A 24,607-nucleotide genomic window follows, 5' to 3' on the forward strand; every position below is an offset into this window, starting at 1 on the left:
CAAAGGTGCTATTGAGTACTGAGAAAAGCGCTCTATAAATGTAATGAATTATTATTATTATTATAACATAACAATAAATTAGATTTTTTTACATCATTGATCCAGTTTATGGTCTTGGTTAACAAACTTTACCTGCAGCACTCACACTGTCAAAATATAGAAATAATTTTCATGTGTTTGGCATGGAAAGGCAGTATATAAAAAGTTTCCCATGTAATTGCACTTGTATGTACATCATGCACAATGACACAAAAAATATTAGATCTTTTAGAATTCTGAAAGTCCTTCATAACACATTTGTTTGACATCTGGATTGAAACCATGTAATATTCTGAAGTTGAATACTTTTAGCAATAAATGTTTTCTCCCTGCAACAGTTTTTTAGTTTCATCTGGAAGAGAAGCTTAAGCTAAACTACACATAAAGGAAAGGCAGGGTGGGGCAATGCACAAAATAACATAAAACTCCAAATGGTGGAAGGATTAAGGAGAGATCAATAAACCACCGTGGCAGTGAGCTTGCCAGCTCAGCGTTAAGAGCCCCACTACTACCAGCACAGATCCCAAAATGAAAGGCTCTTTTAGTGTGGCTCTTTTCATCTCTGATTTACTGCACGTTTTAGTATATTTCCCCCATATTTGAATCCTGCGTTTTTCCCAAGTGCTAGTGTCCATTTTCTCTAAACACAACAGAAATGTATTTCTTATCTTTTTATCCCATTTCTAGTATTCCCTTATAGGCAACAGTTATCAAATTGCAGGGACAGAGAGTTGACTGCATACTGTATATGTGCAAATGTATCATTATTGTTACTAATTATTATTCATTGAAATATCAGACAAGGGAAGTTATCAAAGATATAATAATCTTTAGAAGCTGACTGAATAAGTAAAATACAAAGATAAACATTTCTTGTCCACAGACATTATTGACAACTGACGGACCTACAGCATGAAATTGGTCAATCATGGAAAACAAAGACCCATGTGATACTGCATATTGTTAGAACAACCAGACCCATGATGACTGAGTTCCAGTGATACCGCAGTAAATGTCTTGGCAAGATGAGTCTAGCTCAAATCAATGAGATAACTCTCCAAGGAAAGGCCCACATACAGAAGATCTTGGTTTTGTAATAATAACCTGATATACAGTATAACCTGCCATTTAATGTCAGTCTTGGGAGGAGATTTGGGGAGCTGGAGGTTGAACTAGCAATGACAAATGACAATCATAATAAGGCAAATACTCAACAAATAAAAAATGTAAAGATAAAAACAGACTTTGGAAGAAAGAACTAGTGAGAATCCATTCAGCCAAATTATACATCTGTGTCAACTTTATGTAAATTGTTTATAAGGCAACTTCTCACTCATTACCAGTTAACCCCTGTATACATACTGTACCGCTGGTCGCTAGTGACCTGTGACGTCATGTTTAAAGCTCTCATGGGATCATATCATACAGTGTGGTTGCAGTTCCCCAGGTATATCTCATTTATTTCATCAGCAATGATTTCCTACCAAAAATATGCCAAAATATTTAAAAATTATGTTATTTTGATTATTTACTCTGTACTATGGTATTTTTACATGCACATTTTATGTGCTGCATTTGTAAACAGTAATTGAAGAAAATGTGCTTTTTATCACGTTTTTTTTTTTTTTTTATTATTATTTTTATTGATTTTAATTAGAAGTGAATAAAATTCCATTCAATCAAGTCAAACTTAACATACCACCCAAGAGAAAGTAAGGAGAGCCAACAACCAAAGCAAATCTTTACAAACAACAAGGAAGGAAGAGTATCCTTATCCCCGATGTAGAAGCTGATTCTAAAATCTTATTGTTTAGATCATACCATATTTTATAAAAGTTTTGAACAGATCCTCTATGTGAGAATTTGATTTTTTCAAATAGCATAGAACATCCGTAACCCGCTGACTTAACAGTGGTAGGGTGGGATTGTTCCAGTTGAATAAGATAAGTCTACTTGCTAGTTGGAGGTAAAGGCAATTACTGCTTGTTTGTCCATCTCTTCTTCAAGCCTCTCTAGAAGTCCACCAAACACAGTTGTTAATGGGTTAGGAGTGACTGTGACACCAAGGCTGTCGGATAGGCATGCAAAGATATTTTTCAGGATTTCATTATATCTGTATATGTTCCTTACAGCTCTGTTCCTATATTCTTGCTTATCCTTTAGGTATTTAATAATTTACAGAATTAATGCATAAGAAAAGAAATGCTGTGAAGCTTATCCACACAGCAAGCCCTTGAAAAATGTCCTGTTGTTGATGCCAGATGACAAGTCAGAGAGAGACTCAGAGGCACCATAGCTGGGAGACAACCAATGAACAACAGAGTGAGATAGCGCAGTGAGATACTTCTGATAAATCAGTCCCTGAATGTTCTGGGCAGGGAATTGTAGAGAGGCAGAACTCAGATGAGGAGAAGGAGGAGGAGGAGGAAAGTGAAGGTGAAGTTCAGCAAGCAGCTGTACAGAGTGAAACAGCACATGCCACAACACATGAAACATCTTTTTATAGAAGAAAAAATGGACGGCATAACATACGTTTGGTATCACTGGATTGAAAAATAGCTGACCACAGTGGTGTTTCAGGAGCCACACTGCAATGCTCACAAACATGTAACTGGTCTGTGATAATTGTCCCGAGTAGAACAGTATGCCTGTGTAATCTGTTATTATTTCGGTTTTATGGGAAATATTAAAACATTAGTGTTAATTTAGTTTAAAATAATATGTAATGTTTAGGGAAGAAGTATTCAATAAACATTGGCACAATTATGGTTATTTGTGGCTTCATTTATATGAATATATATGCTGGGTCACTAATGCCCCAAAGTATGTAATAGTGTTTCCTACAGGTCTCATATATACAAGGGTTAAGCTGATGTGGCAAACTGATCTTCCTTTTAGCCTGTCTATTTCATGAAATTTACTTTTTAAAAAAAAATGTCTTTGGTGTCCAAATACCCAGATTTTCAATAGTTTGTTCACTCCACCTGTTTGTTGTCCAGCAATGGATATTTGCCTTAGGAAAAATCATTGTGAAACTTGTTATTGATGCTAATTTGCTTGGGCTTTGTTTCTTCTTCTTCTGTCTCTCTTGGGAAATCTTCACTTTTTAATTTCAGTCTTTTGGAGCCTTTCATGACAAGGATCAACAGAACACTCAGCCCCTACATTGCCATATGGTCAGAAATGATACAGCTTGGTCTTTGCTGCATGACTAATTCTTAGTTTACTATCTTCAAGACATTTTTTCTTGCTGGATTTGCTGTACCTCATTTGTCGGTCCACACAGGCAATTCCACAGGTAAACTATCCATTCATTACTTTTTATGAATTTGCATTTTTTTTCCTACTGGGTCAGAGAGACATAATTTATCCCAACAGCACTGAGTGTATGGCAGGAACCAACTTGGGTCAGGTCAACAGTACATTGCAGGACACACTCAACCACACAGTGACACCAACAAGTTTCTGGCCAATTTAGAGTTGCTGGTAATACTAACTATAACAACATTGACAATTATATTATTATTGTTAATAAAAACTTAACCTTGCCCTGATGTTTATAATTATTTTCTAATTATTATGACTTATGGCACTCTTGATACTCCCGTTATTCACAACATTAACATTTAGTGAAAAATTTCTGACTGTTGATACATTCTGCCCTGATTTGATGGTGGTGAGTGGCGATGTGTTGCACGTTGGTCAGAGTTTCTCTGTATTTCTGCACATGACAATAAATTTGCAACTTGAACTAAAACTGTACATGTCTGCAGTCTGACAGGATCGTGTTCACATGTCCAGGTCTTATAGGCTACATTGTGGTTAATAACATGTCCGCTTTTTCTTTCACTTTGATTCTGACACGTCATTCAGAAATTGCAGAGCACTTAGCTATGTCAAGTGGACTGTCAAATCCTGTATGATAACCCATTTTTAAACATCCTTTATTCATATGAAGTAGTTATTGTTTTCTTATTGAGTGATCATTTGTTGAATGCAATTGATCTAGGGTAATCTGAATTTAGACTTATCTACCCTGTACATATTTGTTTACTGTATAATTTATGTATATACTGTATGATGTTTTTCTGTTTATTTTGTGTTTATATTGCACTTTTTTCTTCCCAGTGAATATCTGAAATCATTGTAAACATACTGCGCTCATCAGCAGTAATGTGCGCAAAATGACTACATTTAACAAAGTATATAAGTATATAAATATACAGTATGTACTATATACAGTGTGAGTGTGTGTATATATCCATAAGTGTGTGTAATGTATACATATATACGTTATGTATAAACGATTATTCTCATAGCTCCAGATGTTTCATATTGCTCTTCTTCAGCATGGAGGAACGTGTTGAAGAACACTGTACTTCAAGTTCATTCTTTAATCATTAGAATAACTGTACATTAAATATGAAAAAAAAAAAACAAAATCAGAATGTGCCACACTCGCATTCTAAGTGTGCCAGAGGGTAGCCAGCTGTACATAGGACAGGCCTATTTCACCATCATGAACTTGAAGTGGACAGCTAATCCATCTTTGCTCGTCACACCAAATTAGAAAGCATGTTAGAAGATGGCCGATAATTAGCATCACACTGCACCATACAGTTATGTTGTCACTTCTCAGCATATGGATCCCTGCTCGTTTCCCAACTAACTTGCCCAGATTTTTTTTTTTCCACAGCAGCATACTTGAAATGGATGCAGATGTATGGATTCTGCACTATTTTAACTTTAATTCATATTACTTTCCTGCGATTGCCACATTTTGAATAATGACTGTGAGTGGGTTTTCCACAAAGCACTCCCATCCCAAGACAGGTCTTAAATGTATTGACATTGTAGAATTAAATGCATGGCTATTAAATCTTGGGCTTTCTGCACTAAAGACTAAACGTGCTACGGTTAAAGGTGAGAGTCAGTGAATCAGCAGGCCGAATGGTGACAGCTTTAAGAGCATCAAAGTGAACCATTAAGTAAACATGAAAATGTTTCAATATTGTTAATAACTTTCCTTAATATCACTCTTTTAGGGGAACTACTTATTCTTTGCATAAATTCAGCTATAAGATGATATTTTTTTTTCTACACACTGTCTCTGGCATGGAGGCCTAAAGCCTGATAACAAGATTGTGCTGGCAAACTAATGAGGAAAGCAGCTGCTTGATTCTTCATCAGAGGTGGGGGGGCTACACTGCAGCCTTCTTCACATTCTCTGCAGAGGTACTGCGGATTTCTGCTTTCAAGTGATGCGACGTGCCTGTGCCTCGCTCTCTCATGCTGTGTCGTGCACCACACCCGGCTTAAATATGTGTGACTCCTGTCTTCCTTCAGTGACGCTAAACAACCTCAAGCCAAGGTCATGGGCAAATTCACTCTTCACACTGAATGTCTCCCTGTGCAGTTTAAAGAGTTTTTGTTAAATATGCTTAACATTAAGTTAATGCACCTTATCAGAGATGAGGTGCTGCGAATTGAGGTTAGTGGAGCACATATTTTTTTCTTTGTCATACTGCAACTTTCAGTAAAATATGGATGGAAATAAATCTTTTGATTTTTAGAGACTAGAGCAGTTAACTTTATGATAAGCACTTTCAAAATATTATTTTATAGAAAACATTAAAAACAGAATACAAGTGTATGGAGAAAAGTGGCACAGTGGCATGGCTGTTAGTGCTGTAGCCTCACCGCTCCTGCGACCAGGGGCTCAAATACCAGGTTAGTTCCAGCCTGTGTGAAGTTTCCCCTTTGAACCCACTTATTCCGTACGATATTGTGACAGATCAGAAACAAGATAGTGTACATACATTACAAAGGCTTAATAGGATGTTGAATTATACAGCAAAATGTGTAGAGTACACATCATGGGTGGTTATGCTTAAACTGTAAGACACAATAGTGAGGCCTCATCTGCAATACTGTGTGTAGCTTTGGTCTTCATATGACAAAAACGGACAAAGCAGCACTAGAGAAAGTCTTGAGAAGGACAACTTCATTGATTCAAGTATTCTTAGGTATGCACTATTAAGAAAGACTGAAGATGTTAAAGCCTTCTGAGTTTAAGAGGTTACATGAATGAAGTGTTCAAAATTGTGAAGAGAATCATATGGAGGACGCCACATGTTCCTTCAAAAATTAGTTTTTCAATAAGGGACAATAGTGACAGAAATGAACTTGTTATAAGTAAATTTCTTACATACTTTTTCACAAAGAGAATAATAGATTCAAAGAATAAGTCAGCAAATAGTGTGACAAACAGAAGGACTTTGAGGACCTTCAAAACTCAACTTTATGTTATTTTGCAAGGGTTAAGTGAATACACTGACAAGCTATGCTGGGCTGAATAGCCCTTCTTGTCATTATTGTCCTAATGTTCTAAAAGAATCAAACCTAGATCTAAGTCATTACAGGGCACTCTCATACCAGGCTAATTTAGAGACACCAAGTAGTCACTAAACATGAAAGAAAAGCAAAGTATTGGAGAACACTCATAATACAACCCTTGAAATTGGGCCCAGGTCCCTGGAGATGTTAGCACCTTTCCTTACCACTGCACCACCTTTTACAGCATCAGAATAAAAATATGCTGTAAATTAAAAATGTAACGAGAATAGTCCATTCCGTCCAACAAAGCTCACCAATCCTATTGGCCTAATTTCTCCAAAATATCATCTAGTCAAGTTCTGAAGATTCCTAAAATCCTTCATTCCCCAACATTACTTGCTAATCTGTTCCATGTGTCTATGGTTCTCTGTGTGAAAACAAACTAATATTAGTGCAAAATATGCCCTTATTAAGTTTCCAAAAGTGTCCCAGTGTTCTTGTTAACCTTATTTTAAAGTAACATCCTGGATCCACTTTATTAATGCTGCATTCCATTTAAAGTGGGAAGTCGGAATTTCTGAGTTCGAGCCAGGGCTGTGGAGTCGGTACACAAAACCTTCAACTGCAACGCTTCAATTTCTGGTACCACCAACTCCGACACCTCTGTTTGTAATTAGTCTAATATATTTACTATAGTGATTGAAAGCACAGAACATACCAGATAGCAGGCATTTCACTCACCCCTGCCAGAGTGAATCATCAGGCTACTTTTTAGCATTTTAACCTGTTAAAGTCTGGGTTTAAAGGCTGTATCAAGCACTAAGTAACATTAATCATAAGACGAAACTTAGAAAATGTAAAAAAAATAAACTACACTTTTATCTAAAGTCTAGAAGAAAAAAATAGTTTAATCGAATCAGTATATGTCAAATTGGAAATTTTAACACATATTATTACAATTTACATTTAGTCAGTGTCGGTACATTGTCACAGACTCTCTCTAGTAACCCAATAATTAATTCCAACTCCATGACTCTAACTCCACAGCCCTTGTTCCAAGTAGGAATTTTCAACTGCAATGCCACCACAAGTCAGATTTCCTACTAAAAATGAGATCTGCACCGACCGCAGCCGGAAAATCCTGGATGCCTGCACCATTAAATAGTAACTGAAAGTTGTAGTACTATAATGTATTTAGCACTACTGTCTTTTTGTGTCTCATTAAATCAGTCATATTCAGTACTGTCCAACTTCTATCTGTGAACATATTGCTACAATGTTTGGATGTGTAAAATACCGAATAATGCATTACCATCAACTGAAAGAGTAGGTGCAACAAAGGTTTTCCTGGAAGCGCCCATATTGCTCTTCCGAATGTTTTACTGGAACTCTTATCAACTCAGGTGTGACATCCTAAAATGCGTTGTGTAACAAGACAGGATTCAATATTAAATGACATATTTTGTTAAAGTTATGCATTAGTTTCGGCGTAATACAGAAGCTACAGCAAAAACCTGTAACCATTGCAACCTTTTCAGAAGGTGCAGAGTCTGGGAACCCTGCTGATAAATGACAAGGAGGGGACTCTTAGAATGCTGTAACATAACATTATGGTTATTGTACAGCATATGCAGTTTATAGCCAGACAAGCTGACAAATGCAAAGTCCAGACAAGCCAACAATCAAACACCAGAATGTAAACCCAGGAATTCCAGATAAATAAGCTGGCCTACATAGCACGGAGGCCACCTTTATTACATTATTAAAAAGTCAAGCGTTCATTCTGTCGACAGTATAACGTGTTCAGTTCCCCTCTCCTTCTCCCTCCACCATGTTCAGATTCTGTCTCTAGTTTCTACTCTGCTCCTCTTCAAGCTGACACAGCAAATTAAACTGCCTGTAAAAAGCAGAGCCACCTCAGCTGAATGAGTTACTGTGCACCACCCCAGCCAGCAGCTCATAAAATTCTGCCGAGAGGCTGTATGCCTCTGCCTGCTACCTGCATTGCAGAATTCAACAACCAGCTATGCGCAGAGGGTGTTGGTTTGAAGAATGAATTTGCATTGCCCTTAGCCTGGGAGTCAGCCCTACTTTTGCTTCATAAATCACCAAACAATGGCAGCTGCATTGAGGTGTTCGGCATTATCAGAGGCCCTTATGGTGTCTTTGTGCGAGTGGAAATAAAGAAGTATAGAATCTGAATGACAATTCACTTATTCTAAAAATAAATAAATAAAAATTTGTAATTCTATAGAAAAAGAAAACAGATGCTATAACACATTAAGGTCAGTGTTCCAGAGCCTCAACAAAGCCTCAACAAAATGATACTTAGTAGGAAAACCAAAAAATTAGTTATCTCTGGAGTCACAGAAACATCTGTATATCAGGACAGCCAATTGGTTGTACGACTGGACTTGAATCCAAAAGAGTACTGGCAATGCATATCGAAATCTGGTGAATTTAACTACTTAGAAAGGCATCACAAAGCACATACTGCTGGGTAACAATCTGACAATGGACCAAAGTGCCTTGAACACTGGCTTACTTCTAGAGGCAAAGACTAATCCACCAGTGGCACAAATTAGCCATAGTGGGTACAAGTGTATCTTTATAAGAGGCTGTGTCCTAGTGTGTATTGCATTTTTTTTAAACATTTTTGTGCCATTCTGATTTTTAAAATTTTTTTTTTTTTAATTTAACACAATATGTATGTGTGTTTCATAAACGTGCATCCACTCTGCCAGTGAATCACCGTATCTAAATGGCAGCAGTTAGCTTCTGGGGAAAGGCTGTCAGTTACATGTCTGGGAGAAAATATTTGTGTCTCTACTACTCTGGCCAGTTGATCTTTGGTTAGTGCTTCCCTCACAGTACGTCTCCCACTTGGCTTCCAGAACATTAACTCAGTTTACACCCTGGGCAAATTGTGGAAAGTAACTGTCTTAGCTACTCAAGCCAAGTTAGACCTACATCAGCTCAAGTGACTAACTGGCTTTCTGATTATGAGCACATCTTTTCTTCACAGCAGGTCAGTAAGGCTCTTCATAGAGTGGTAAACTGTGTACAGATACCATTTGCCCTCACTAGAGGACATTTTTAGATCACGATGCCTTTGCAAATCAAACGGCATTGTGAAAGACACCACTAAAACGTACCATCATCTCTTAACCATACTGCCTTCTGGGAGATGCTACTGGACCATAAAAACATCCACCTCCAGACTCAAAAACAGTTTTTATTCTAGAGCCATCTTCAAACTAAACTTAGTGAAAAAATCCCTGCGCTGTGTTTTAAATGGTAATCAGTGTTACACCTTTATAATACACATTTCAGACTCAGGCTCCTAACAATGAATTTGGAATTTACAGAATTAAAGTCACCACTTTGTAAAGGAATTCTGGGTAACTTTTTCTTGCACTCGTAGTCAACATGCATATACGACTCACCAATCAAAAAACAGTACTTGCTGCAGCCCACCCTCTCAGCTTTGATGCGTGACGGTGACAGTTTTAAATTCAAGCCATATTTCATGCTATGTTTGGAGAAATATTAGGGACAAAATAAATACATATATAAGCAACAAAATACATTTTGTATGACACATTTATTATTTATGCTCACATTTTATGTTCTTTTACTTTATTGTCATATTTCACAGTACTTTTATTTATTGTCTGAAATATTCCTCCATACCTCATTCATTTTATGCATATATACATATATATACATATACATACATATATATATATATACATATACATATATATATATATATATATATATATATATATATATATATATATATATATATATATATATATGAATGATGACTCACAGACTGTATTTATCTACATACACACACATGCACATACTGCTTACATTATATGGCATGCATACATGAGCAAGTGATCACAGATCCCATTGAGGATGACCCTAGCAAGGATGTTACCTGGCACCGACAGCACTGTTATCCCCCTGTAGTTGCCGAAATCCAGGCGATCACCCTTCCAGATAGGGATGATAAGTCCCGTTTTCCAGTCAGTTGGGATGATGCCCGTCTTCCAAATTGAAGCAAAGATTGCTTGCAATGCCAGAAGGACAGCCTTACCATCTGCCTGGAGAAGTTCACCCCCAGATACCACAGATCCTCAGTAGGATCCATGATCACCTGCTCAACTACCAGTGACCGGAACAGTCTGGTTTTATGCCTAAGAAGTCTACCATCGACTGCATCCTGGCACTGAGGGACCTCATGGGGCACAAACGCAAATATTGGCAGTTTCTTTTAGCCTTTCTCGATTTTTATAGAGCGTTCGACTCAGTTGACCGAGCTGTCCTGTGTGACATCCTGAGACTTGCTGGATGTCATGGCCGAACTGTACACTGGTACTGTGAGTGCTGTGCAGAGTGGAGGCAGAACCTGTATGTTTTTCCTAGTTGATTCTGGAGTTTGCTGCTACTCTGTTCAGTGCTTGCATGGATTGGGTGTTGGGCAAGGTTGTGGGGTCCAGTGGCTGTGGAGCATCTGTTGATGAAGAAAGATTCACTGATCTTGAATTTACTGACAATGCTGTGACCTTTGAGGAGTCAATGAGGCTCTGATTATGGCACTCAAAAGACTGAGTAAGGAGTCTGAGTGTCTGGACTTGCGAGTGTCCTGATAAAAACCAAGATCCAGGCCTTTAATGACCTCTTAGGCACAGCCATCAGAAGTTTGTCGGTCTGCAGAGAGAGTGTTGACCTTGTCATGAGATTTACTTACCTCGTCAGTGACATTCATGCCTCTGGTGACTATTACTATGAAGTCAGTAGACGGACTGGGAGAACATGGGGGTAGGGGGTCATGAAGATGCTGGAAACGGGTGTATGGCACTCTTGATATCTTTACAAAAGGATGAAGGTCTGAGTCTTTAGAGTCCTGGTGCTTCCTGTCTTGCTATTACGGTTGCGAGACATGGACGCTATCTAGTGATCTGAGGTAAAGACTGGAATCCTTCGGTACTGTGTCATTGTTGAGGACCTGAGTGGCAGGAAAAGGTCAAGGGGACACCCATGTAACACCTGCCTGTGGCAGAGACAGGGTCATTTCCGGAGGGTGGGACTGGACCACGTGTTTACCTGGGGTGCTGCCAACCAGGAGCTGTTTTGTCGTGTGGTGTACCAGTGCATGCTCCCCAACTAGAACTGATCTGTATGCATACATCTAATGATGCAAATACAAATACTTATATATGCTACATGTGTATGCAGGCTGTACCACAAACAGTGGACATATTATTACCAAGGAATGTCTGGCAGCATTGTAAAGTATGGTATCATAACTACTTATTCTAACCATCTTCTCAAAGCTAAATGAGAAAGGATATCACCAGCATCAGCCGTGTGCTGATACTACAGTGTGAGAAAATTGCTGAAAGGACGTATCTTTTCAACAATATGCCAGGAATGAAAGTCTTGTGGAGGAGGAAATGTCCGTTGTTGACATTAATGTACGGCTTTAATGTGAATATGGAGACGCCAGCATCTACACTACCAATGTCAGATGACGGGTAAAGCACTTAAAACTTGGTAATACAGACATTAGTGTTCATCCCACAGTGGCTGTCTGTGAATTGAGCTCATTAAGAGAACTGATGCTTGACGATCATAGAAGTGCAATCAGAGACAGGATCGGGGCACCATATGGTCCAGCAGTTTGTTGAGAAGTAAATGAAGGTAGAAATATTTTTGATTTGACAATTACCAATTTCCTATTTGTGTCTTTAATTAAAGAATGAATATATTCATTACTTCTAGTACCAACATTGTTTACTCACAAGCACATATAAACTTTTTTTATCCAAATCAATTAAAATTACATTTAAATAAATAAATAAATAAAAGTTCCCTGTCCAATCCTGAATTTTCTTTTCTGGACTTGCACTGAACACTCTCACTGAAATGAAATCATAATGCCTAATGATGAAATGGAAACTCTCATATCCTTGAATGTAAATGGAAACAGAGGGGTGAACTTATACAGGGCACATTGCTATCATGTGGCTGGAAATGTGGAGACAGGGTGTTACCTTACATTGCTTTGTAACATAAACCCAGGTTTCATGTTTTTGATGTAAAATTATCAGCTTTATACCAGAGAAACTAACATTTAAACACAACTGATTACAGGCTTAACGCGACCAGAATATTTAACTTGTATCTTCAGACAGATTACTTTATGTTTAGTAGAAAAAAATTGACCACCTAACAAAAAAGCCCTTCAGAAACGGTTTTTGTCAGAGCATCTCCATTTTCAAGTTTAGCATTACTATCACTAAGAGTTCAAGAAGGGGCCAGATGTGAAAGACAGCTGGGAACAGAAGCAGCAGCCGCTGCAGTTGGTGCAGAGCCATAGCTCCCAAGCAGCGCCTCAGCCTACTTCCAGAGCTCTTCAAACTTTTTATGAAGTGTGGAAAATAAGTACACTCCTCACCTCCCAAGCGTACAAAAAGCAGTACTAATACTTTTATAGCAAAACTGCTTTTTCAAGTATGGGATGTAGCCTGTCCCACATCATCATTTATAAATGTACTCGTCAAGGTACATGAAATGGTTTCTGCTGCTATCCATGACTCTTGATAAGAGTTATAAGAAAATTGTCAGGTAATCAAAATTGTGAGCAGTGAAAGGGAATGTCGGCTGCTATTGATTTGTTGTTTGAAAGGCAGATGCTGGCACTGCTAAAAAAAAAAAAAAAAAAAAACCACTTACGTAGGGACTGCACTTCTAAGCCCTATGTCTCCAACATCCCCTTGTTTACCTTGGCCAGAAAAGTCAGATACCAGTAGTTTACAAAGGAAGTGACATCAAAGGCCAGCCTTTCCCTTGTTTCCGCTTGGTTTACTTTGAGGATGCCCGTGTGCCTCCCCTCCTAGGAGCACAAGGGGCATGCAGGCCTCTTTGAGTTGAGCACAACCTGAGCCACCATTGGCTTTTTGTGTGCTTGAAAAGAAGCCCTCATCAAAAGTTTACATACCATACACTGACACTAAGAGATATGTGAAGCAGTCAGAATAGAGTTTAGCTAAAGTAAGCGCCTTGAGCATGGGAAACGTGCTATATAAGTAACATGTATTATTATTATTAAGGTGTATGTATCATTTTGACTTATTTTTGGGTGGATTGGAGAAATTAATACTTTCTGATTGTGAGCTACTGGCTGGAGAAAATGAAAAGATGGTGGTTTGGTCTTTACCAAGGTCTCTTTTGTTACATGACTTGTTCAAGATCCCAAACTAAAAAAGTTAAATATATACAGTACATTTAGATAGATAGATAGATAGATAGATAGATAGATAGATAGATAGATAGATAGATAGATAGATAGATATGAAAGGCACTATATGACAGACAGACAGACAGACAGACAGATAGATAGATATGAAAGGCACTATATGACAGACAGACAGATAGATATGAAAGGCACTATATGACAGACAGACAGACAGACAGACAGACAGACAGACAGACAGACAGACAGACAGACAGATAGATAGATAGATAGATAGTTTATTAATCCCAAGGGGAAATTCACATACTCCAGCAGCAGCATACTGATAAAAAACAATATTAAATTAAAGAGTAATAAAAAAGCAGGTAAAAACAGACAATAACTTTGTATAATGTTAACGTTTACCCCCCCTCCCCGAGTTGAATTGAACAGTCGCATAGTGTGGGGGAGGAATGATCTCCTCAGTCTGTCACTGAAGCTGCTCCTCTGTCTGGTGAGATGATACTGTTTAGTGGATGCAGTGGATTCTCCATGATTGACAGGAGTATGGAAACATAAAATTCCTGTGTTGCACCCCATGCTACCAGAATAGGCTTTGGTATCTGTAACCCTGAAGGTGACAGGCAATAGATAGGTAAACAGATATAAGCACACTTATAAAGCTTCATGGGATGGTATTCACTGTATAACTGAGGAAATCGGTATATAAATTCAATACATTACTATAAAAGTGGGTTTATTATACAAAAAGACAGAATTGCCACGGTAACTGACAGATGGGGTTAGGATTGGTGGCAGTTTACATCATACAGTTCTCTAAGCTTCAGTACATTGGGAGATGGTGCCAGAGACCTTCAAGGACTACTCCACCCAACAATGATATTTTTTATACGTTACTAACCCGTTTGGTGGGTGCGACAATTTGCTGTATCAGTGCATGTTCCCAACCTCCTCCTCCTTCTATGTGGTTTGTAGTGATGACTGAAAAAAGTTTTTAATCTCATAGTTTCATGCACAATGAAGAGAGGAGAAAGTTTATGATAGCATAGAAACCAATAGTGACTAATGCTGTAGAACCACAAAGGATCTGAAAGACTCACTTGATTTGTGTCGCCTAGCATGTCAGTTATCCAGTCGTATGCATAAAATGAGCAAAATGCACGTTTCTTGCTAAAATATTGTTATTTACTTTTAGAATAATCACTGTACATCATGAAGAGAAAACTAAAGCCTCATGGGATTGACCTTGTTGGTGAAGAGTCCTGTCTTCAGTTCCTGTTTATGATGTGCTCTGATTATTCCAGAAGTAACTTTTTAACAATGTTTTGGCAAAAAAGCATCCATTTTATATGTTGTGGGCATACGACTGGATAATTGGCATGTGGATTATGCGACGTGACATTTATTTTTCTGTGGATGTTTTTCACATCATTTGTTGAAGTACAGTTATTGCAGGTCATAGACCCCCTTGTATGCATATCACATGCCTTTTAACTTTGCTTTTTTTTTTTTTTGGTTTGGTCACCCTACGTCACCCCCAACAAGATATTGCCCTATGTGGCTGCCTATGCCACTCATACTTAAATCCACCTATAGGTACAGCATCTGACACTGTTGGCTACTATTATTTCGTAAACTTTTTTCTCTCCATTCTGCATGAAAACATGACATTAAGAATTTTCTCGACCACCACTACAAAGTATATGGGCTAAGTAACTTATAAATATATATATATCATTTTTGGGTGATGTATTCCTTTAAATCCTTTCCATGCCAGGTTTTCGCCCACAATCCAGGAAGTGTGGAGCAGGTGACTCGGTATTGTTCTGGTGTGTGTGCATGTGCCACATTGGAATATATGACACTCATATGTTCCAATCGAGACAGTTGTTGGTACTCATGAACAGGACGGAGGTCAGGTGATGGGTTATATAAATCACAAAATAAACCCGATTGCAGGTAATGCTGATCTGTTGTGTAGTAGTGGCTCTGATCATTTAACAAAAAGAATAATATAGGTCTGAACTGATTGCCTTTGATTATTAAACAAAACAAAAGTCCAATATGACAGTCTTGTACGATGAGAGCTTCCCACTGAGCACAGGACAGATATTTTCTGTAATCAACAGCATTCACCAACCTTATTATTACTTCACCTCGCTGTACCTAAAATCTACATCAGCTTTTCTCACCGTGCATTAGCATCTGCCGATTGATCCAATGTGTCTGCAAGGCAAGGGCTAACTGCTAAACGTAAGCAGCGGATTAATCTTAAATGCGAATAGGCATCACTTATAATACTGCAGTAAAAAAAAAAAACAGAACTTTACACCCACCCTCTCCTATCTTTGTCACAAGAAAGCAGTGCCATAGATTACTTTGAAGCTCTCTGCTCAGACAGAAAAACTGCTGTGGAATGACAAGGAAGTAAACTCAATGAAGGGTGGATGCCAGCCACACAAAGCCAGCTGAGGCCCCTTCCCTTCTTTACAGTCTGTTCCAAACACCTGTTTAGGAAGGGAGGGTCACCATGGGTTTGCCTCCAAAAAAAAAAACCCACACGGAGATTTAAGGCCACACTTTTAAATAATAAATTGAGGGGCATAATTCAGGGGCTTGTGGGCCTCACTGCAGCTGCAGAAAGAACTACTTGGTTAGAGTAAATGGCTCTGTAATACACATCACCCCATGAGAACAATTTAAGAGACAGGTGATCCAGTCAAAAATGAAAAAGCTTCAGTTTAAAACAACTTGCAGCTTTCTAGAAAGCTGGGTGCTTTATCAATATCATTCATTTGTTCATTCATCCATTTTTGAACACATATTCCAACATCATTAAACATCTTAAAATATCAAGTCTGTCCCAACAATATTAATCAATGAAATTAATCAATTAATAAGTACCAGCATAGGGTCTGACAATGGGTCCAAGGATTTCATCCTGATAACTAATGGCAGTCAAGGTGGCGTCGTCTAGCCTGTAGAAGTCTGTGCATCCCACCATGGATATGCCTCCCCAGACCATCACTGATCCACCACCAAACTGGTCATATGCTGAATGATGTTACAGGCAGCATAACGTTCTCCACGGCTTCTCCAGACCCTTTCATGTCTGTCACATCTGCTCAGGGTGAACCTGCTCTCATCTATGAAAAGCACAGGGCGTCAGTGGTGGACCTGCCAATTCTGGTATTCTATGGCAAATGCCAATCGGGCTCCATGGTGCCAGGCAGTGAGCACAGGGCCCACTAGTAGACAGTGGTTCTCAATCTGTGGGGCGGGCCCCCCTAGGGGGGCACGAAGTAACAAAAAGGGGGGTACAAAGATGTGAAAAAAAGAAAACAAGAATCAAAAATATGAAAAATACATCAATTGAAACCAAAACAAATTAACTTAAATTACATTCTGATACTAGAAAAATAAATATAGAGTTAGATAAATGTTGATAAAAGTTAAGAAGGTATAATAAAATATGCATCTATGATATATCATTAATTAAAAAAGAACAAATTGGTAGTAGTGGGCTCCTTTCAAAAAAACGTTAGGGGGGCGCGATTAAAACTGTTATAAAAACTTGGGTCACAAATACTTAAAGGTTGAGAAATGCTGCTCTAGACTGATAACAGATAACTGATAACAAATATAACAGCCTCCAATAGCCTTTGATGAGTGTCTGGATTCTGGATGGAGGTATTTTTGACCATTCTGCCATACAAAATCTCTCCAGTTCAGTTAAATTTGATGCCTGCCGAGCATGGACAGCCTGCTTCAAATCATCCCATAGATTTTCGATGATATTCAAGTCAGGGGACTGTGATGGCCATTCCAGAACATTGTACCCCCTGCATGAATGCCTTTGTAGGTCATTATCTTGTTGGAATACCCAACACCTGCGTAACTTCAACTTTGTGACTGATGCTTGAACATTATCCTATAGAATTTGTTGATATTGGGTTGAATTCATCAGACCCTCGCCTTTAACAAGGGCCCCAGTCCCTGAACTAGCCCAACAGCTCCACAGCATGGTGGAACCTCCACCAAATTTGACAGTAGGTAGTAGGTGTTTTTCTTGGAATGCGGTGTTGTTCTTCTGCCATGCAAAGCGCTTTTTATTATGACCAAATAACTCAATTTTTGTCTCATCAATCCAAACCACTTTGTTCCAAAATGACTCTGGCTTGTCTAAATGAACATTTGCATACAACAAGCAACTCTGTTTGTGGCGTGAGTGCAGAAAGGGCTTCTTTCTCATCACCCTGCCATACAGATGTTCTTTGTGCAAATTGTGCTGAATTGTAGAACGATGTACAGATACACCATCTTCAGCAAGATTGTCTTGCAGGTCTTTGGAGGTGATCTGTGGGTTGTCTGTAACCATTCTCACAATCCTGCTCATATGCCACTCCTGTATTTTTCTTGGCCTGCCAGACCTGCTGGGTTTAACAGCAACTGTGCCTGTGGCCTTCCATTTCCTGATTACATTCCTTACAGTTGAAACTGACAGTTTAAACCTCTGAGATAGCTTTTTGTAGCCTTCCCCTAAACCATGTGACTCAACAATCTTTTTTTTCTGATCTTTTGAGAGTTGCTTTGAGGATCCCATGCTGTCACTCTTCAGAGAAGAGTCAAAGGGAAGCACGACTTGCAATTGACCACCTTAAATACCTTTATATCTCATGATTGGACACACCTGCCTATGAAGTTCAAGGCTCAACAAGCTCATCCAACTAATTTGGTGTTGCAAGTAATCATCATTGAGCAGTGACAGGCATTCAAATCAGCAAAATTACAAGGGGACCCACATTTTTGCAGAGCCAGTTTTTCACATTTGATTTCATTTCATACAACTAAATACTGCTTCACTAAAAATCTTTGTTCGGAAAACACCCCAGTACACAGATGTTCCTAGGAAATGAAAGACATACCACTGCTATCTTTTTTGTTGAAAGTTTAGTCAATTATTATGCCGGCTGAGAGGGGTTCCCAAACTTTTTCATATGACTGTATTTATATTTATATAATCTAAAACTGTTATTTCTAGTTCCTTGTCTTTTATCATAACTTCTTTAAGCAGCATAGGGTTATCTTGTAATTAGGTCATCATATCAGTATTACTAATTTATTTATTTCCTTACTTAGTTATATTGTGTGTATAGTTAATTATAGTTATAGTGTCTGTTCTGTTATCAGACTGTCTTGCTAAAATCATTAACTAAGGTAAAGAATGGCTACATGCTGCCCTAAGCCCCAAACGGCCAGGAGAGGCTGAAAATGAAATAGACAGAATGGCTTTGAAAATTGATAGGCATATATTACAGTGACAACTTCATAGTTCCAAAGTCCTGGGGTGACTCCCAGGCCAGGGCATTGTCCTTATGGAGTCTGCATTGCCATGTTGGCCTGGCTTGGTCATTGTCTATATGGAAGTTTACATGTTATTGCCATGCCTGCATTTTACTTTCTTACAGTCCTCTGTTTACTTCCCACATCCCAAATACGCATAGTTTAGGCTAACTGAGGACTCGAGATTGGCCTGTTAGTGAGTGTGTTCTTCAGTAAAGTGGTCCACATTACCCAGGGTTCAAGTTTGATTTCTGCATTTTTGCCTGATGCAACTACAACAATGAAAATGGCAGATTTAGAAAATAGATTAGTTGCATGATTAAATTCATTTTTATAAAGGAACACATACATTTTGAAACCTGCCTAATCCACTGCAGGGTCATGGAGGTCACAGCCTATCCTGGCATCACTGGGCACAAGGTAGGAAGCAATCTTGAATTGGGCATCAGTCCATCATAGGGCATATTTACTCATGCAGGGCAAGGCTGGAGTCACCACAGAACATTTAAGACTCTTTTCAAGGCTCTGGGCCATTGGAGGAAAACCTGAAATACCTGAAGGTACAGGGAGAACATATAAACTTTACACAGATATTAATCATGCTGGAATACCTACTCAGAGCCTAGGATAGGTCAGGGGGCTGTGAAGGAGCATCACCAAGCACACTACCACTATGCCTTAATAAATCAGACATTTCTAAAAATCTGTTATACGCAAAATTATGTGTGATATTTCTTTTATTTTTTAGTGATTTTTTGAGTGAGGTAGTTTGATTAAAGTAAAAAGCATAGACATGTTTATCCTCATATTTCTCCTAAATACTCATTTATAGTGATTGCAAAAGGATGATTACAGGAATGTCTCCTGTTTATAGCAAAAAATAAAGAAAAGAACAATACGAACATTAAGAAAATGAGATGTAAAAAAAGGTGCACGGTAGTGTGTGATGGTGTTACAGAAGTGAAAGATATGTTGATTTCAAAGAGAAAGTAATCTTTATTGCTTCAAATGATTTCAGCTGTCAGGAAATTGCCTTGCAAACACTTTATTAAGAATCAGATGCCAAACTTTATTTTTAGTCTGGCATTTCCGGTGCGCATTACAAAATCACACCTTTCAAGAATGTTGAACTGGTATTCATGTGGTTGTAACATGCCAAAAGACTCCAAGGTAAATTAGAATTTAGGCACAGCCAGAACTCGTCTCAATGTGCACAACCTGTCTTTAGTGCTACACAACTACAATTGGCCATTTGTGATTAATTTGGCATGTTCCCGGGCTTGACCTTTTCATTATCAACCAACAACTTAGCAGTCACCATCCCTACGGCTGCCACCTGCCTTAAGCTGATGCTTTGGGAACGCATTGAGAAAAGCAACCTTGCAGGGTTTTAATCACTTGGACAGCACAGCAGCTCCTGTTCATTCATCATTTTCATTGTGGCTTGAATGAGCAAAGGTGGGTTTATTAAAGTTACTGATAACCAAGAGACGCCAAACTGTCATTTTTATCAGCACATCCAATTTCAATTTCAAACCATTTTAATCCAGTTCTACTGTTTAGTGGCAGATTGAGATGCAGGACAATCCTGAACTGGTTACAATCCATTTCTGGGTACATCCATGATACATCCACACACCTTCACCAATTATCCTTCAATATTTTAGGGGTGTGAGAAAAGATGGAGTACCCTCAAACAAACCATCAGCATCAGTCCATAATTTGGGTGTCATCTTTGATCAGCTTCTTACTTTTCTACTACACATTAGCTCAATAGTACAGATGGCTTTTTTTCATCTTTGTAACATTGCTCATCTGCATTCTTTCCTCAGTGTGAAGGATACTGAAACACTCATTCATGCTTTTATCACTACCCATCTGGACTATTGCAATGCATTGTTTTATGACCTCCTGACTAAATATACTGTATCAATAGATTACAGAATGTTCAGAATTCTGCCGCTCATCTACTTCAAGAATCAAATATAAAATTATTCTTCTCACCTTTAAAGCCCTTCATGGTTTAGCCCCTCATTATCTGTCTGAGCTGCTGCTTCCTTACACTCCTGCCCGTGTATTAAGATCATCTGACGCTAACTTGCTCACTGTACGTAAATACAGGTTAGTAACTATGGGTGGGAGAGCTTTCAGTGTGATAGCCCCTAGAATTTGGAATGCTCTTCCTCTTAGCCTTCGCGAGGAATATCTATTATTCATTTCAAACTTTTCAATGAGTGTTATTCATTTTCTTGTATGTAATTTGTACTGTCTTGTTAATGTGTTTATTGAATTGTAAATTCAATAAAGTGTCCTTGAGTGTATGCAAGGCGCTACATAAATAAAACATTATTACTATTATTACAAAGAATGTATATGTAAACAGTGACCAGGCTGGTGTTTGAACCCAGGACTAGCTACTTGTCAATTGTGATTTTACACTCATTTAAGTTTTACACCCTGTTTTTTTTTGTGTGTTACTGTTCCCTTAACATGGAAATCTATTTTGCAGTTTCAAAGACCTTTGCACCTAGAAAGCATGTACTTTCCTTGTTCTGAGGGTCTTCCTATAGGCTTCTTCCCATATCCTGTAAGCAGTCAGGTTAGGATAACACAGTGTGCTTCACTATGGTCCAGTGGCATCACCAAGGGGATGTGGACCACACCGGGTGACACCATCACAGTGGGTGAAACCCAAATGACTGGATGTATAAATTTTCTGCTCAGTTTTTTGGACTGAAATCACCAAGGGGGACTCCCACCTCCTGTGCTCCATGAAATGATCAAATGTTTTTCATTTTGGAAAAAATTTGATGATGATGGTCATGTGGACATCTGGCCTTCAATCCATCAATGTAGGGACTGCATGGTGCTCTGATCAGGTGGTTGTGGCACAGATCACCACACCACAGAAAAAACGGTAAAAGAACAGCAGAGAATAGTAGGGATTAGCACGGATTGCGGACCCTTCAGGGAAATGATAATTTGATGCACTAAAATGTAGCTATGAGCAAGCCATGTTAAAATAACGGGTTTTTAGCAGTTTTTAAAAATGCTCCACCGTATTAGCCTGTTGAAATTCCTTTCGGTAAACTAAAAGGATGACAAAATCATTCTCCAAGTCACGTTACATTTTACATTCTTTTAGTTCTGCTTATGTTTAACATCTTTAGCATTTAGACTGGTGACTCAAATAGCCACATTATGTTCCTTTTGATTGGCCTGACCAAGTGGCATTCTCATTTACAGCTTTCCTTCTAAGATCTGCTACTCACTTATTAGATGTTTCATCCATTTATTTCACCAACTCTGACCATTTAATCACTATGAAACACTAACAAATCAATACACAATGTGATACAAACCATTACAAAATATATACAGTATGAAGAACAGATCACAATAATGATAGAGATGGTCCCTGGAATTATAACATTAGAACAATCTAGACGAGAACAAGCATTTATCCCAACAAAGCTTGCCAGTCCTATCTACTTAATTCTTCCAAAATAACATCAAGTTGAGTTTTGAAGGTCCCTAAAGGTCTACTGTCTACCACACTACATAGTAATCCCATGTGTCTATGGTTCTTAGAGTGAAGAAAAACATCCTAACGCAAAATTTACCCTTAACAGTTTCCATCTGTGTCCCTGTATGCTTGCTGAACTCATTTTAAAGTAACAGGCTTGATCCACTGTAATAATTCTCTTCATAACTTTGAAAATTCCAATGATGTCTCCTGTTAATCTCCTTTTGTTTAAAATGAAAAGGCTCAGCTCTTTTAATCTTTCCTCATAACCCATCCCCTGTAGCCCTGAATCAGCCTTGTTGCTCTTCTCTGGACCTTTTCTAGTGCTGCTCTGTCGTTTTTGTAGCCTGGAGACCAGAACTGCACACAGCACTCCAGATGAGGCCTCACCAGTGTGTTATAAAGGTTGAGCATAAACTCCTTGGACTTGTACTCCACACATCAAGGCGCTATATAACCTGACATTCTGTTAGCCTTCTTAATGGCTTCTGAACACTGTCTGGCAGTTGATAGTGTCGAGTCCACTACGACTCCTAAATCCTTCTCATAAGGTGTATTCTTGATTTTCAGACCTCCCATTGTGTATTCAAACCTGACATTTTTACTTCCTACGTGTAATACTTTACATTCACTTGATCCTCTTCTTAGCTTTACTCTTTCCTGCTAACATATATTGCTATAATGGCTAATATGGATGGACAGACAACCAGTTTTGGACCCCTTAAACATTTATTTACAAAATATATATACAGTAGCAACATGGGGCTCATGTTTACCTCTTGCGTTTTAACATCTAGCATACTATTAATGTTGTGACACTGTATACCTGCGTAAAGCTTTAGACCACTGTGTCATTAAGTGTGCATTATAAAAAATTAGAAATTAAAACATATAGACTTGGCAGAAAAAAAGGTGACCCCAACTTTCACAGACAAGCAAACAAACAAGTTTGTTCCAAATAGCACCTTTCTATCATGAGCACTACCCCAATGCTTTTTACAAATACTGTACTATAATTTTTATTTTTCTAAAACATGAGTTCTGGCTCCAGATCAATGAATGAGTTAGAAATTGGTGCTTGAACTGGCAGGTTTGTGGTTCCCAGTTTACTTCCTTAACAATAAGCCAGTCTCTTTGCGTAAGAGGTGTAGTATGAATGCTCCCATATAGAGCAAGCACAGGCAGGTGAATTGAGTGATATTTCAGATGTGAGGACTGAGCTCATGGCCTTGTGGTTTAAAGGCTAACGTTTCATTAACTAGGCCACCCTGACACTTTACTTGTGTAGATACAATTGTTGTCGCATTTCTAAGCAGGTAAGGTGAGTCGGTCGGGTCATACTATGAATGCAGGGATTCAGCTGAGAGTCTTGTGGCTAACAGTCAGATGTTATGCAGGATTGTCACCATCTTGGTTATCACATGTACTTATTATTATTATTATTGTATATTTAGCCAACCTCTTTATTCAAGGTGACTAATAAGGGCGGGCTACTTTACAACTGCGTATATTGTAGTAATTTTTTTTCCAAGTTAAGTGACTTTCTCCAAGTCACAAAATGAATCAACAGCAGGAACTACTGCTGTTGCTGCATGGTTTTCACATATACTTAATATTATTATTGAATATTTAGCCAACCTCGTTAATCAAAGTGACTAAGAAGGGCAGGCTAGTTTACACTTGCTTAGGTTGGGGAGCATGCACTGCTACAGCACGTTGTCGCACCCACCACATGACGAAACAGCTCAGGATCCTGGTTGACAACCCCCCCAGGGAGACACGCGGTCCAGTCCCACCATCTGAAAATGACCCTCTATCTCCTGCAGCCAGGTGTTACGTGGGCGTCTCCTTGGCCTGGTCCAGCCACTCGGATCTTCAGCAATGAGGATCCTGCAAGCTGGATCACCCTCGGGGAATCACGCCACATGGCCATAGTGCCGTAACTGACGCTTCCTCACAATGCAGGTCATGTGCCTTATTCGGCACTCCATGAGAAACTGCTCATTCGACACAAAGTCAAACCAGCAGTACCCAAGGATTCTCCAAAGAGACACAGTACCAAAGGAATCCAGTCATCGTCTCAGGTCATTGGA

At 38.7% G+C, this 24,607-nt stretch overlaps 1 protein-coding gene across 2 annotated transcripts in view; it reads right to left on the reverse strand.

Moving 5' to 3' along the window:
* Positions 1-24,607, reverse strand: part of luzp1 (leucine zipper protein 1) — a 138,036-nt gene that overhangs the window by 31,978 nt on the left and 81,451 nt on the right. Inside the window, exon 2 of one of the 2 annotated variants that reach the window (XM_028818858.2) lies at positions 15,982-16,054. The exons of the other annotated variant lie outside the window; for it this stretch is intronic. The gene's annotated coding sequence lies outside the window, so the exon portion shown is untranslated. The remainder of the gene's footprint in view (positions 1-15,981; positions 16,055-24,607) is intronic. 2 annotated transcript variants of the gene reach the window in all.

Source organism: Erpetoichthys calabaricus, chromosome 14 (assembly GCF_900747795.2).
Source record: "Erpetoichthys calabaricus chromosome 14, fErpCal1.3, whole genome shotgun sequence".
Taxonomy (NCBI): domain Eukaryota; kingdom Metazoa; phylum Chordata; class Cladistia; order Polypteriformes; family Polypteridae; genus Erpetoichthys; species Erpetoichthys calabaricus.